The sequence below is a fragment of the Lissotriton vulgaris genome, chromosome 10 (assembly GCF_964263255.1).
Source record: "Lissotriton vulgaris chromosome 10, aLisVul1.2, whole genome shotgun sequence".
NCBI classification, from domain to species: domain Eukaryota; kingdom Metazoa; phylum Chordata; class Amphibia; order Caudata; family Salamandridae; genus Lissotriton; species Lissotriton vulgaris.
Window position 1 is genome coordinate 1,152,949,280 of NC_141698.1, and position 11,784 is coordinate 1,152,961,063.

The following is an 11,784-nucleotide window of genomic DNA, read 5'->3' on the forward strand; positions in this document are numbered from 1 at the left end:
TATCATTCCTGAGTTTAACATTACATACTTCTTCTTCTGTTACTTTCTTATTAGCATTATCTTTAACAACTTCCATCCATTTCTCAGATTGTTCTAAAGCTTTAGCTTCTGAAATAGCTTTAGATAATGTGGGATTACCTAAGACCCATAATCTCTCTTGTATTTTCTTATTCTTAACATGTACTATGATTTGATCTCTGATCATTTCATCTGTCAATAACCCAAAATTGCAATGTAGAGATAATGATCTCAAACCTGTAAGAAAATCATCAACATTTTCGTCTGATTTCTGGGCTCTTGTGTAAAATTTAAACCGATTTAAAGCAATACTAGTAACAGGTATAAATCTTTTTTCTATACGTAATAAGGCTTCGTTATAAACATTTAAATTATCACCACTACCATCACCGTAACTTGAGGCAAAGATCTAAAAATAACCTGACCTTCTGATCCTAAACAATGAAGGAAAATACTTTTTTTCTTTCTGCCCCCATGCGATCCCCATCAATTGCTTTCATATATGTGATGAATTCTTCCTTCCATCTTGCCCATGGCATGGGGGGATCACCTTTAGTCTGAAGAAATTTTGCTGGAGGGTCAAACTGCATGTTAAAATATTGTTGAAAGCTAATATCAGTATGTCTACAGTTAAAACAAATAAGTTGTAAATAACTGTAAGGTATCACAGAATTAAATTCACTATATTAAAATATTAAAGCAAGAGAAATAATATTGTTGAGCATAATCACAGAAAACTGAAAAACTGAAAATAAATATGCTGGTATTGAAATAAGCAAACAAAATTGTTATATAAATGAAGGTAAAATCGAATTCTAAAAGAATAGTCTTGCCGTGTAGTAAAAAGTGTCTCAGAAGCGATCGAAATGTCTGTATCGAAACTCCGTTATTGAAGCTCCGTTGTAATGTTGACTTTTGTTTCCTTGGAAACAGAAAATGGCCACCGACGTCGTGATGCGCTGCGTGAAGACGCTGCGTGATGATGCACAAAGGTACCGCGTGATGATGCACGGAGGCGCTGCACGACGATGCAGGAAAGCGGTGATGTTACCTTGGCAACGGCTCGCGTAGGCGGCTCACAGACTGCTCGCGTGTGGAGCGATGACACAGCAGAGAGCTCGCGTGTGAAGCGGTGACACTCCAACAAGCTCGCGTAAGTAGGTTAAATGATGCAAACTCACTTGAACAGTTTGAGAAGTGAAAAATGAGTAAAAATTCACCGAATGGAAGTACAAGGTCACAAAATAACCGGAATTCCAAGCGTCTTGCTGGTAAAAACAAGAGCGAGTATAAAACAGTATGTAAAGAGATATCCTTCATGAAATGGTAGAGCCACAACACAAAAATAGTCTCAATTGAAATATAGTTAAAGTCAGGAAATAAAAGGAACAGCCGCAGGTGCTATCAGAGCACAGAGAATGAGAAATATGAATAAGACTGCCGCTGGTGCTATCAAAGCACAAAGTTAGTAAAATGTAATAAATCCTTAGACACTCCGTACCTGTGCTGGGAAAATGACAGGAGTGTAGGTTGGTTCTTTCCCTCGTCGCCAAAATATGTTGAAATCATACAGGAATCAAGTGTTGTTGAAATGAAGATTTAATGTCCAGCACAGCATTAGCAGGTACACAGCTACAGATCCAATGTAAAACTGCCTCTCTGCCTCTACACCTTCTGGAATCCCAGGTCTTGTTGGAATCATAACATGGTGTGTAGAGCAGACATCAGAAGAACAGGCTGATGTCATACAAGCAGATATAAATAAATAAATGACAGAGAAAACACAGAATGTAACACCATCACACCAAACAATTCAGCAAAAAGGCCCCCTGGTTCAATGATGACCTTAAGAAATCTAAGAAGCTATGCTGTACTCTCGAGAAAACATGGAGAAAAAACCCAACCACCGACAACAATACCACCTTCAAGGCAGCCACCCGCAAACACCACCAGCTGATTCGATCCACCAAGAAATCAGCATTCAAGAACCGACTCGACAACAATGCCCATAACAGCAAGGAACTTTTCAACATCGTCAAAGAATTCACCAACCCCACCGCAGCCTCAAACAACATCACTCCCTCCCAAGACCTCTGCGATTCGTTATCCTCCTTCTTCTACAACAAAATTGTAGACATACATAACAGTTTCGAAAACAGCTCCAACGAACAATCCTCTCCACCCCCCTCAGAACCCAAATCGCCCTCTAACAACCTCAGCACCTGGAACCCAATCACCACTGAAGACACCATCCGCCTAATGAACTCCTACCATTCTGGCTCGCTAACCGACCCGTGCCCCCACCACATCTTCAACAAAGCTGACTCCATCATCGCACCCCATCTCTGTGATGTCATCAACTGCTCCTTCAACTCTGCTACCTTCCCAGAAAGCTGGAAACATGCCAAAGTCAGCGCCCTCCTGAAGAAACCCACTGCAGACCCCTCTGAACTTAAAAACTACCGCCCCATATCCCTTCTCCCATTCCCGGCCAAAGTCATTGAGAAAACCGTCAATAGCCAGCTCGCCGCCTTCCTTGAATCCAACAACTCCCTCGATCCCTCACAGTCCGGCTTTCGAGCCAAACACAGCACCGAAACCGCCCTCATCGCAGCAACAGACGACATCCGAACACTACTGGACAACGGAGAAACAGTGGCCCTCATTCTACTCGACCTCTCCGCCGCCTTCGACACTGTCTGTCACAGCACCCTCATACAACGCCTCAGCAACATTGGCATAAAAGAAAAAGCCTTGGACTGGATCATCTCGTTCCTAGCTGGAAGAACTCAGAGAGTCCAACTTCCCCCATTCAAATCAGAAGCCACCGAAGTCATCTGCGGTGTACCACAAGGATCATCACTCAGTCCGACCCTCTTCAATGTTTACATGAGTCCACTCGCTTCCATCGCGCGTCAACACAACCTTAACATCATCTCCTACGCTGATGACACCCAGCTTATCCTTTCCCTCACCAAAGACGCCAACACCGCCAAAAGGAACCTTCACGAAGGCATGAAAGAAGTAGCTGTATGGATGAAAAACAGCCGCCTAAAACTTAACTCAGACAAAACGGAAGTGCTCATCCTAGGTTCATCCCCCTCTGCCTGGGACAACTCATGGTGGCCTTCGGATCTGGGCTCAGCACCCATACCCACAGACCACGCACCTAACCTTGGCTTCATCCTTGATCCTCACTCTTGATGACAAAACAAGTCAACGCCGTCTGATCCTCCTGCTTCAACGTACTTCGTATGCTCAAAAAAATCTTCCATTGGATCCCCGCCGAAACAAGAAAGACTGTCACCCACGCACTGGTTACGAGTCGACTTGACTACGGAAACACCCTCTACGCCGGAATTACAGCCAAATTACAGAAAAAACTCCAACGCATCCAAAACGCATCAGCGCGACTCATTTTGGACATCCCTCGCGAAGACCACATTACCGGCCACCTGAGAGACCTCCACTGGCTTCCCGTCAACAAGAGAATAACATTCCATCTCCTCACCCACGCACACAAGGCCCTCTACAAACTAGGGCCCGAATGCCTCAACACTCGACTATCCTTCTACACACCCACTCGCCAACTAAGATCCTCCAATCAAGGCCTCGCCACAGTTCCGCGTATCCAAAGATCCACGATGGGAGGTAGATCCTTCTCCTACTTGGCGGACCAAGACCTGGAACTCACTCCCCACTCACCTTCGCCTTACACAGAACCACATCACCTTCAGAAAAGAACTTAAAACCTGGCTATTCGATAAATAATAATCCCCCCCCAAGCGCCTTGAGACCCTCTGGGTGAGTAGTGCGCTATATAAATTCTTGAACTTGAACTTGTAGTCCAGTCTAGAGGTGATTAAGGACTGGACCACAGTTCTCTGAGTATCCTGGGGGAGCATCCAGATGATCTTACGCAACCACTTAATGATGGTTGTTAAAATCAGGTTTGCAATATCAACATAATCGGCGCCATCTTGTCCCCTTTCAGGCTTGTATGTGCGCGTAAGCAGCAGCCATTTTGAAACCCATGGCCTCTCTGCCCACTGCCGCTAGCCAGCGCGTCTCTCCAAGCATCCCCCACACGCTGACAGCCCCAGCTCTCACTTGCTTGGGCCATAAACCTCCCTTTCAGCGCGACCCTGCCTCGGAGCCACATCCCTTACCCGGCCAACACCTCTCTCCATCCTTTGATTAACCCCCCTTTCCTATGTGCCCGTTTGTCCTGCTCGTTCACAGGCCGCCACCTGGCTCTGGGGATGCAGTTTATTGCCCCCATACAGTAGAAAGCTGCCCCACTTCAAAGGATCTAAGACTGACCATAGCCCCCACCCCATGAGAGCCGATCAACCACACACATTCCGGAATCGGCGGAATGTCCAGCTGAGTGACAGCCATCACCTACAGAGATCGGGGTGGGGACTTCTACTGTAAACGTGTGTGGGAACGGGCTTGAAGCGGGGATTCCGAGGATGTCTTTCCGTACTTCAAAGTGTTTTCAGGAATGTGCCACATGCAATAAACTGTAATAAAGATCATAAACTTGTGTATAAGAGGCCAGGCCTCAGAGATGCGTTTAGAGCACCTCGAGAAGATACCCTGTTGTCTGATTTGACGTGTTCTGCTCCGTCGGAATAAACTCCTGTTTCCTGCCTTCCGGTCTCCAGCGCCTGCCTCTTTGTTTGATAATATTGAGTGGTATGAGAGGCGGCTAACGCCGGGCAAATACTGAAGGGTTCCTGGTCGAAATCGGCCCTACCTTTTAACATGGTGATACAAGTGGAGGAAGTCTTAACCACGTGGTTCTTCATAGATAGCTGGTCGTCAAAAATGACGCTGAGGTTGCGAGCTGTTTTATATGGAATGGGTAGAGTACCCATTTGAGAGGGCCAATGTTGGGGTCCCCATAGGGTGGTGTTATGGCCAAAAAGAAGAAGCTCTGTTTTCCCCCCATTCAATTTCAGTTTGTTATCATACATCCAAGCTGTGATGTTACTGAGTCCTGCGCAGAGGGAAGAAGAAGAGGAGTGAGAACCTGTAGAGAGAGAGTAGATGACCTGGGTATCATCGGCGTACGAGTAAATAGTGAGCCCAGCTTGCTCGGCAATAGTTGCCAAAGGTCTGCCATACAAATTAAAAAGCAAGGGGCTCAGGATGGAACCTTGTGGAACACCGCATGCCATCTCACAGGGAAAGCCAGGACAGGTTCCCCAGCGGTACACAGCGCCAAGAAAGCCCAGGGTAAACGTGCGCTCTACAAATTCTTACTAACATAACATAACATAACATACCATATTCACAGAGGTATGGCACTCACCTCCCTTCTCCATAGAGCTGACGCTGATTTTACCAGCCGTACACCAGGCACACACCTTAGCACCATAGTGGTAGCGATGTGCCTGAGTCTAGCATAGGATACCCTTCCTATACAAAATACTATGCCTAGACATGTATAAAGGCTGTTCCTACTTTGAGTGTGCGCTGTTCAGTGCAGCTCACAAGCAAAGTCAGAACAGCATGGAGAAATTAAAACATTTCTGAGTGTAACACCTGCTTTTCAGTAGTGTTAATTTGTGGAGCTAAACCCTTCCTACTGATGTTTGAGACTAGGGTGTCACTCAACACCCCCTTGATGTAAAGTAATGCAAAGCAGTGTTTCGGGCTATTTTGCTTTACTTTTACATGCAAACCAACTCTAATACCAATTAGCATTGGTTTGTAAGCCCAAAATAGGTTTAGCTTTATGTTTGCATTGAAAAAGTAAAAGTTGAGCCCTTGAGAATCTGGTCATAAATGTCATGGAACAAAATCTAAAATGTAAACCGCTAAAAGCAACAACAAAAAAAGTCCAACTGCAAAACACATGTCCTTACCTCTTTTACCAAATAGAAAAAAAAAGACAGTTTGTCAAAAAATAAAGGGATAAAATAATAAAATATCATGAAAGAGTCCCACACATTAATACTAGAAGTGAGAACTTTCTTAGTTTACACCAGTTCATGTCTAAAGCTGATAAAGATCAAGTACCTGGCCCAGTGCATCATGGGAACAGGGCAGACTAATTTGCATGTAGCCAGGTTCTGAGCTGGGATGGTGCAGTGAGCTAAAAAACGGTGATGGATCAAGCCCTGATCTGTTGACTGGGTAGGAGTGTTCTGCTTAATTCAGATACTCTGTCCATCACCACCCCCTTTTTGAATCGTTTTGGCCACCACAAGTGTGGAAGGGTATGCTCAGATGTGAGTCCCTTGCTCACTGCACCATCAGGATTCAAGCAAGCCGGGCCGAAGACGGCTGTAATGCCAGAAACCGGTCCCAGGAAGCTTGTTTCCTTTCCAGTAAAAGAATTGGCTTGGTAGTTTGGTCTGCCCTGTTCCCATGATGCACTGGGCCAGGGACAGACTCATTTGCATGTAGCCAGGTTCTGAGCTGGGATGGTGCAGTGAGCTAAAAACGGTGATGGATCAAGCCCTGATCTGTTGACTGGGTAGGAGTGTTCTGCTTAATTCAGATACTCTGTCCATCACCACCCCCTTTTTGAATCGTTTTCGCCACCACAAGTGGGAAAGGGTATGCTCAGATGTGAGTCCCTTTCTCACTGCACCATCAGGATTCAAGCAAGCCGGGCCGAAGACGGCTGTAATGCCAGAAGCCGGTCCCCGGATGCTTGTTTCCTTTCCAGTAAAAGAATTGGCTTGGTAGTTTGGTCTGCCCTGTTCCCATGATGCACTGGGCCAGGGACAGACTAATTTGCATGTAGCCAGGTTCTGAGCTGGGATGGTGCAGTGAGCTATAAAACGGTGATGGATCAAGCCCTGATCTGTTGACTGGGTAGGAGTGTTCTGCTTAATTCAGATACTCTGTCCATCACCACCCCCTTTTTGAATCGTTTTGGCCACCACAAGTGTGAAAGGGTATGCTCAGATGTGAGTCCCTTGCTCACTGCACCATCAGGATTCAAGCAAGCCGGGCCGAAGACGGCTGTAATGCCAGAAGCCCGTCCCCAGAAGCTTGTTTCCTTTCCAGTAAAAGAATTGGCTTGGTAGTTTGGTCTGCCCTGTTCCCATGATGCACTGGGCCAAGGACAGACTAATTTGCATGTAGCCAGGTTCTGAGCTGGGATGGTGCAGTGAGCTAAAAAATGGTGATGGATCAAGCCCTGATCTGTTGACTGGGTAGGAGTGTCCTGCTTAATTCAGATACTCTGTCCATCACCGCCCCCTTTTTGAATCCCATGGCAAAGGGGTCATTGTTTCTTTATATTCGTTAAAGAAAATACAGTTTTAGATAAAGTTGTAGGTTTGATATATGGCTCTGGCATTTTTAAGGAGCTATCCGTCAAACTTACAATGCATTTCAAGGAGCCGCCATGACAGAGGTTACTGGACATGCAAGAGTTGTCGCCAGGAGCCGCCGGCATCTCTAAATATGGCGGGAGGAGTACTCGATGACAGGATCAAAGTACATGCCATGGTGACAGTAACTTCTCCGTTCGCAAAAATATTAGTCAGCCTCTAAGTCTGAAGGTAAAACCTCTGACTGGGTTGAACCCGGTTAGTGTATCTGACCTGCTGTCAATCACAGTTAGACTCCAATCGCACCTAGGTCCTCGACTACCATGACCAGTTGACTGTAGTTAGCGCTTAATGATTTTTGGCGCTACTTTTTTTTTAAACTTTAAAAATCTCATCTCCATTTTCCCTTCCTAGATTTTATGTATTTTGGTGTAATTTTGTTAAATAAATTATTCTATATTTTTCCAAATTGGAATTGGATTTTTAGTGTGCTGTGTAATGAACATTTTGGTACTTTCAAATGCTTCACACATTTTCTTAGGTTTAGCCTGTCTCATTCATGCCACCAGGGGTTGAGTTTAAATTACTGAAACCTACACTGGACCTAACAAGATAGTGACATTATCATCATCATCATCAAAACTTTATTGTGGCCATTACAGCCATAAAAGCACATATAAATTTACACACATCAAAATTCGAATCAAACGAGGGAATCCAAAGCATCAAATACACTACATACGCATTGGGAAGTGGTGATATAAAAAGAAGCCAACATTGTGGGAATTTGAAATTTTAAGAATAAGTAAAAAATATGAATTAAACTACAAAAAGAATTTTATAATAAACAAATCATATTCATATTTATAAAACACCCAGGATCATTATAGCAACAATTTGGCAGGTAATGTTGTTTACGCCTAGCTTATCAACAATTACCTACGCGTAGTAGTTACAAAATACGTATCTCAAGGTGACAAATAAAAGTTGGTATTACATAAAATCCTAAAAACTACTTTACTAAATACCTCCGTTTACACCACATAGCAAAGAGAAATTTCGGGATTGCAACAACATAAATCGGGTTAGTGTCTGATTTTAAGCCCCACAATATTTAATATCTACTTGTCCCCACTGGAGGAGGTCGTCATCCCATTTGGAGTGAGCATCGTCAGCTATGCTGACGATACACAACTAGTGGTCTCCCTATCGCACCCGAGCCAACAACCTGCGGACCTCTACACCTGTCTGACACAGATACAAGGATAAATGAACCGATCTCATCTCAAACTTAACGGTTCAAAAACCGGCATCCTTCTCCTGGGTCAGAAGGGACCTTCCCTGTCATCAAACATCTGGTCACAGAACATTTGGCCACCCTGTTTAGGTCCGCCCCCAGACCCAAAGCCCGAGATCAAGAGCTTAGGTGTCTGGCTCGAAAAGGACCTATCGTTTGCTACTCAGGCAAAAAAAGTAGCCGGGATGTGCTTTGGGCTCCTAAAATCAATTTGAAAAATCCTGCCCCTTCTCCCCCCCACCGCAAAAAAATTACTGGTCCAAGGTCTAATACTCTCCAGGATCGACTACAGCAATGCCATCTACCTGGGTGCTCCTGAGGCCACCCTGAACCGGCTACAGAGGATCCAAAATGCGGCTGCCCGCATAGTTACCAACACTTCGGCCAGAGCCTCAGCTAAACCCGCTCTGAGACTCCTCTACTGGCTCCCGGTCAGGGAACGAGTGCAGTTCAAAGCCCTCTGCCTGGCCCACAAATCGCTGCTAAACAAAGGACCTCCGATCCTAGCTAAATTCATCACACCTTACAAAGCCTCAAGATCTCTCCGTTCCGATCAGGAACACTTCATCACCATCCCCAGAGTCAAGAAGGCCCGGACGGGCGGGAGAAGCTTCTCAGTTCACACAGCACGTCTCTGGAACGCTCTACCCCGCGAGATCAGAACAGAGCCCAACTATCTACGTTTCAGAAAGAGGCTGAAAACCCTCCTATTCCCACAAAATCCCTAATTCACTTCCTGCCCCTCACTACCCTCAGGTTAACTGTTCCTAGCGCTGGGATACTCACGGGTGACTACACGCTCTACAAAATGTATTAATAATAATAATAATAATAATTTTAGGATCCTTTAAAATTCTATATAGTTCCTAATACCCAGATTTCTGCATAGTTGAATAACCCACTTGCACTTCGCCTGCCTATAGGCCTGGCAGAAGAACAGCACATGAATTACTGTCTTTTCCTCCACGTGGCACCCAGGGAAAAGGCAAGTGGTAGCTCCTATCCATTTATTCGTTATCGCATAAAGCGGGAGCGTCCCATATCTAAATTGCAAAAACAATTTCCTTGCCAATGGCGGCTGTATTGAGTCCAACACCAGTTTGAATTTATACTGTACTTTAAAATCCAGAAACCCGTAGGTTAGACTAGAAGGGTTTACTGACATTACAATGCTTGTCAATTTGTGTTCTTTCCACGCGGTGGCTAAAGATTTCTTAGTGATCACTACACACAATTCCTCAGGTGTCAGCCACAAATCCTCCCTCCCTATAGCTCGAAAGTTGTCTCTAATAAAAGACAACCAGGGTATATTACCAGCCCCCAAAGTCACCATAACCACTTTTAGTTCCTCCCTGTAGTGGATCAGCTTAGGAGTACTCCATAGCCGATGCCAGTATAACAATGGCGATAGGAGATAATTGTCCACAATTGGGAGGATGTCCAAATCCATTCTTAGTGGTATCAGGGGTGTGTTTTTGGGTAGATTCAAAATGTGTCTTAAAAATGTATTTTCTGTTAGTATAAGGCGTTTTGATAAACTATGACCCCAGAATTCTCCCCCATAAACAGTTGCCCCTCTAGCTTGGGTTTTATAGATTTCTATCGGGGGGCTAATAACCTGTGATGCACAACTCTTATGAACTTTTAGAATCCCCCCAATGGCCTGACGTAACTTTAAATTAGTTTTAATGATTTGGGGTCCCTACCCCATTTTATCATTTAGAGTGAGACCCAGGTAATCAAAGATTGGAACCCTCTCCAATGCTCTATCATCCATTTTTGGATGCGAGCAGATTGTGGATTTAGCATTAAAGACCATATATTTAGTCTTCTTGATGTTTACCACCAAATTCCGTTTTGTACAAAACTGGCTAAATTCTTCCAACACACGCTGCATCCCCATTGGTGTTTTCGAGAGGAGCAGGGTGTCATCTGCAAACATTAGTGCAGGGTATTTCCGATGCGCTAGCTTTGGAGAGTCGATATCCTTAACGGCCGGTAGATCTGCAATCAACCCATCGAGAAAGAGGGAGAAGAGGGTCGGTGGGAGCACACAACTCTGCCTCACCCCCTTCTCAACTGGAAAGGGGGTCATTAATTGCCTATTCCTACCAAACCTGACTCTAGCAAAAGTTTCCTCATGGAGACGTTTCAGCTGGTGCAGAGATATGGTGGAACACAAGGTGAGATACAGGCTCCCTCCCTCCAAAACTGCATACTTCCAATAGATCAGCTGTAACCTAAACAATCAATAGTAGAAGTTTTGCATCTAAAGCCAGCTTGCAAGGGGGTTAACACGTCAAAGTCCTCCATCCATACCTGGAGTATCCCCAGTAACACTCGTGCAAAATGTTTTTGTGTATCAGTATCAGTATAGCTTTATTCGATTTTGGTTTAAAAATCATAAAAGCGTACAGTTAAAATCAGTTATAAGTAAAAACATACATGCAATAACACATAATATCTGAGGTTTAAAAAAAAAAACTTTTGCCCGACCTGTGGGGATAAATATATTAATAATACCGTACTTTTCGCAGGTTTAAGCTTAAATCAAACAGTAATTAATAGGGGTTCCAATACTTAGGGCTATAAAACAATGATTGCTGTCTGGTGTAGGTGGGAAAGCTACGGCCACTCGGTACATGGAGTCCTCTGCCCATCAACATATTGCAGCCTACCTTTAGGCTAGATGTAGGGATGCACGGTATTCTAGGATAAAAATAATGCAAATCCCAGACAGAAATTGGGCCATGTCCCACTTGGGGTGCACAGGTACCCAGGTATGGGACAATGTGTCTCTGCCTAAATCTAACGAGTACTAGGTCTTCATCGATGTTTTTTGGGAGGGAGCCCAGCCAACCCACCCTTCTGACGCTCAGTATTGTACCCTAGAGGTTAGGTGGCAGGGGTCTGTTTTTTGCCAGCCAAAATGTAACCTTATTTAGCAGATCATGTTGTCTCTCGGTTTTCCCAGATGTAAGTGATGGTACTCCCGCGAGGACACATACAAAAGGAGCTGCCTCCGGTGGGAGTTGGATAGGGGTGACTTTATTATGCTGTGCTCTAGAAGAAGTAAAATGTGGCAAAACGGGTTTAGGAGAAGTTTTGCGGGCTATTGGGGCTGGTGCATTAGGTACTATTGATTGGGTTGGAATCCTTTTATCTTGCGTA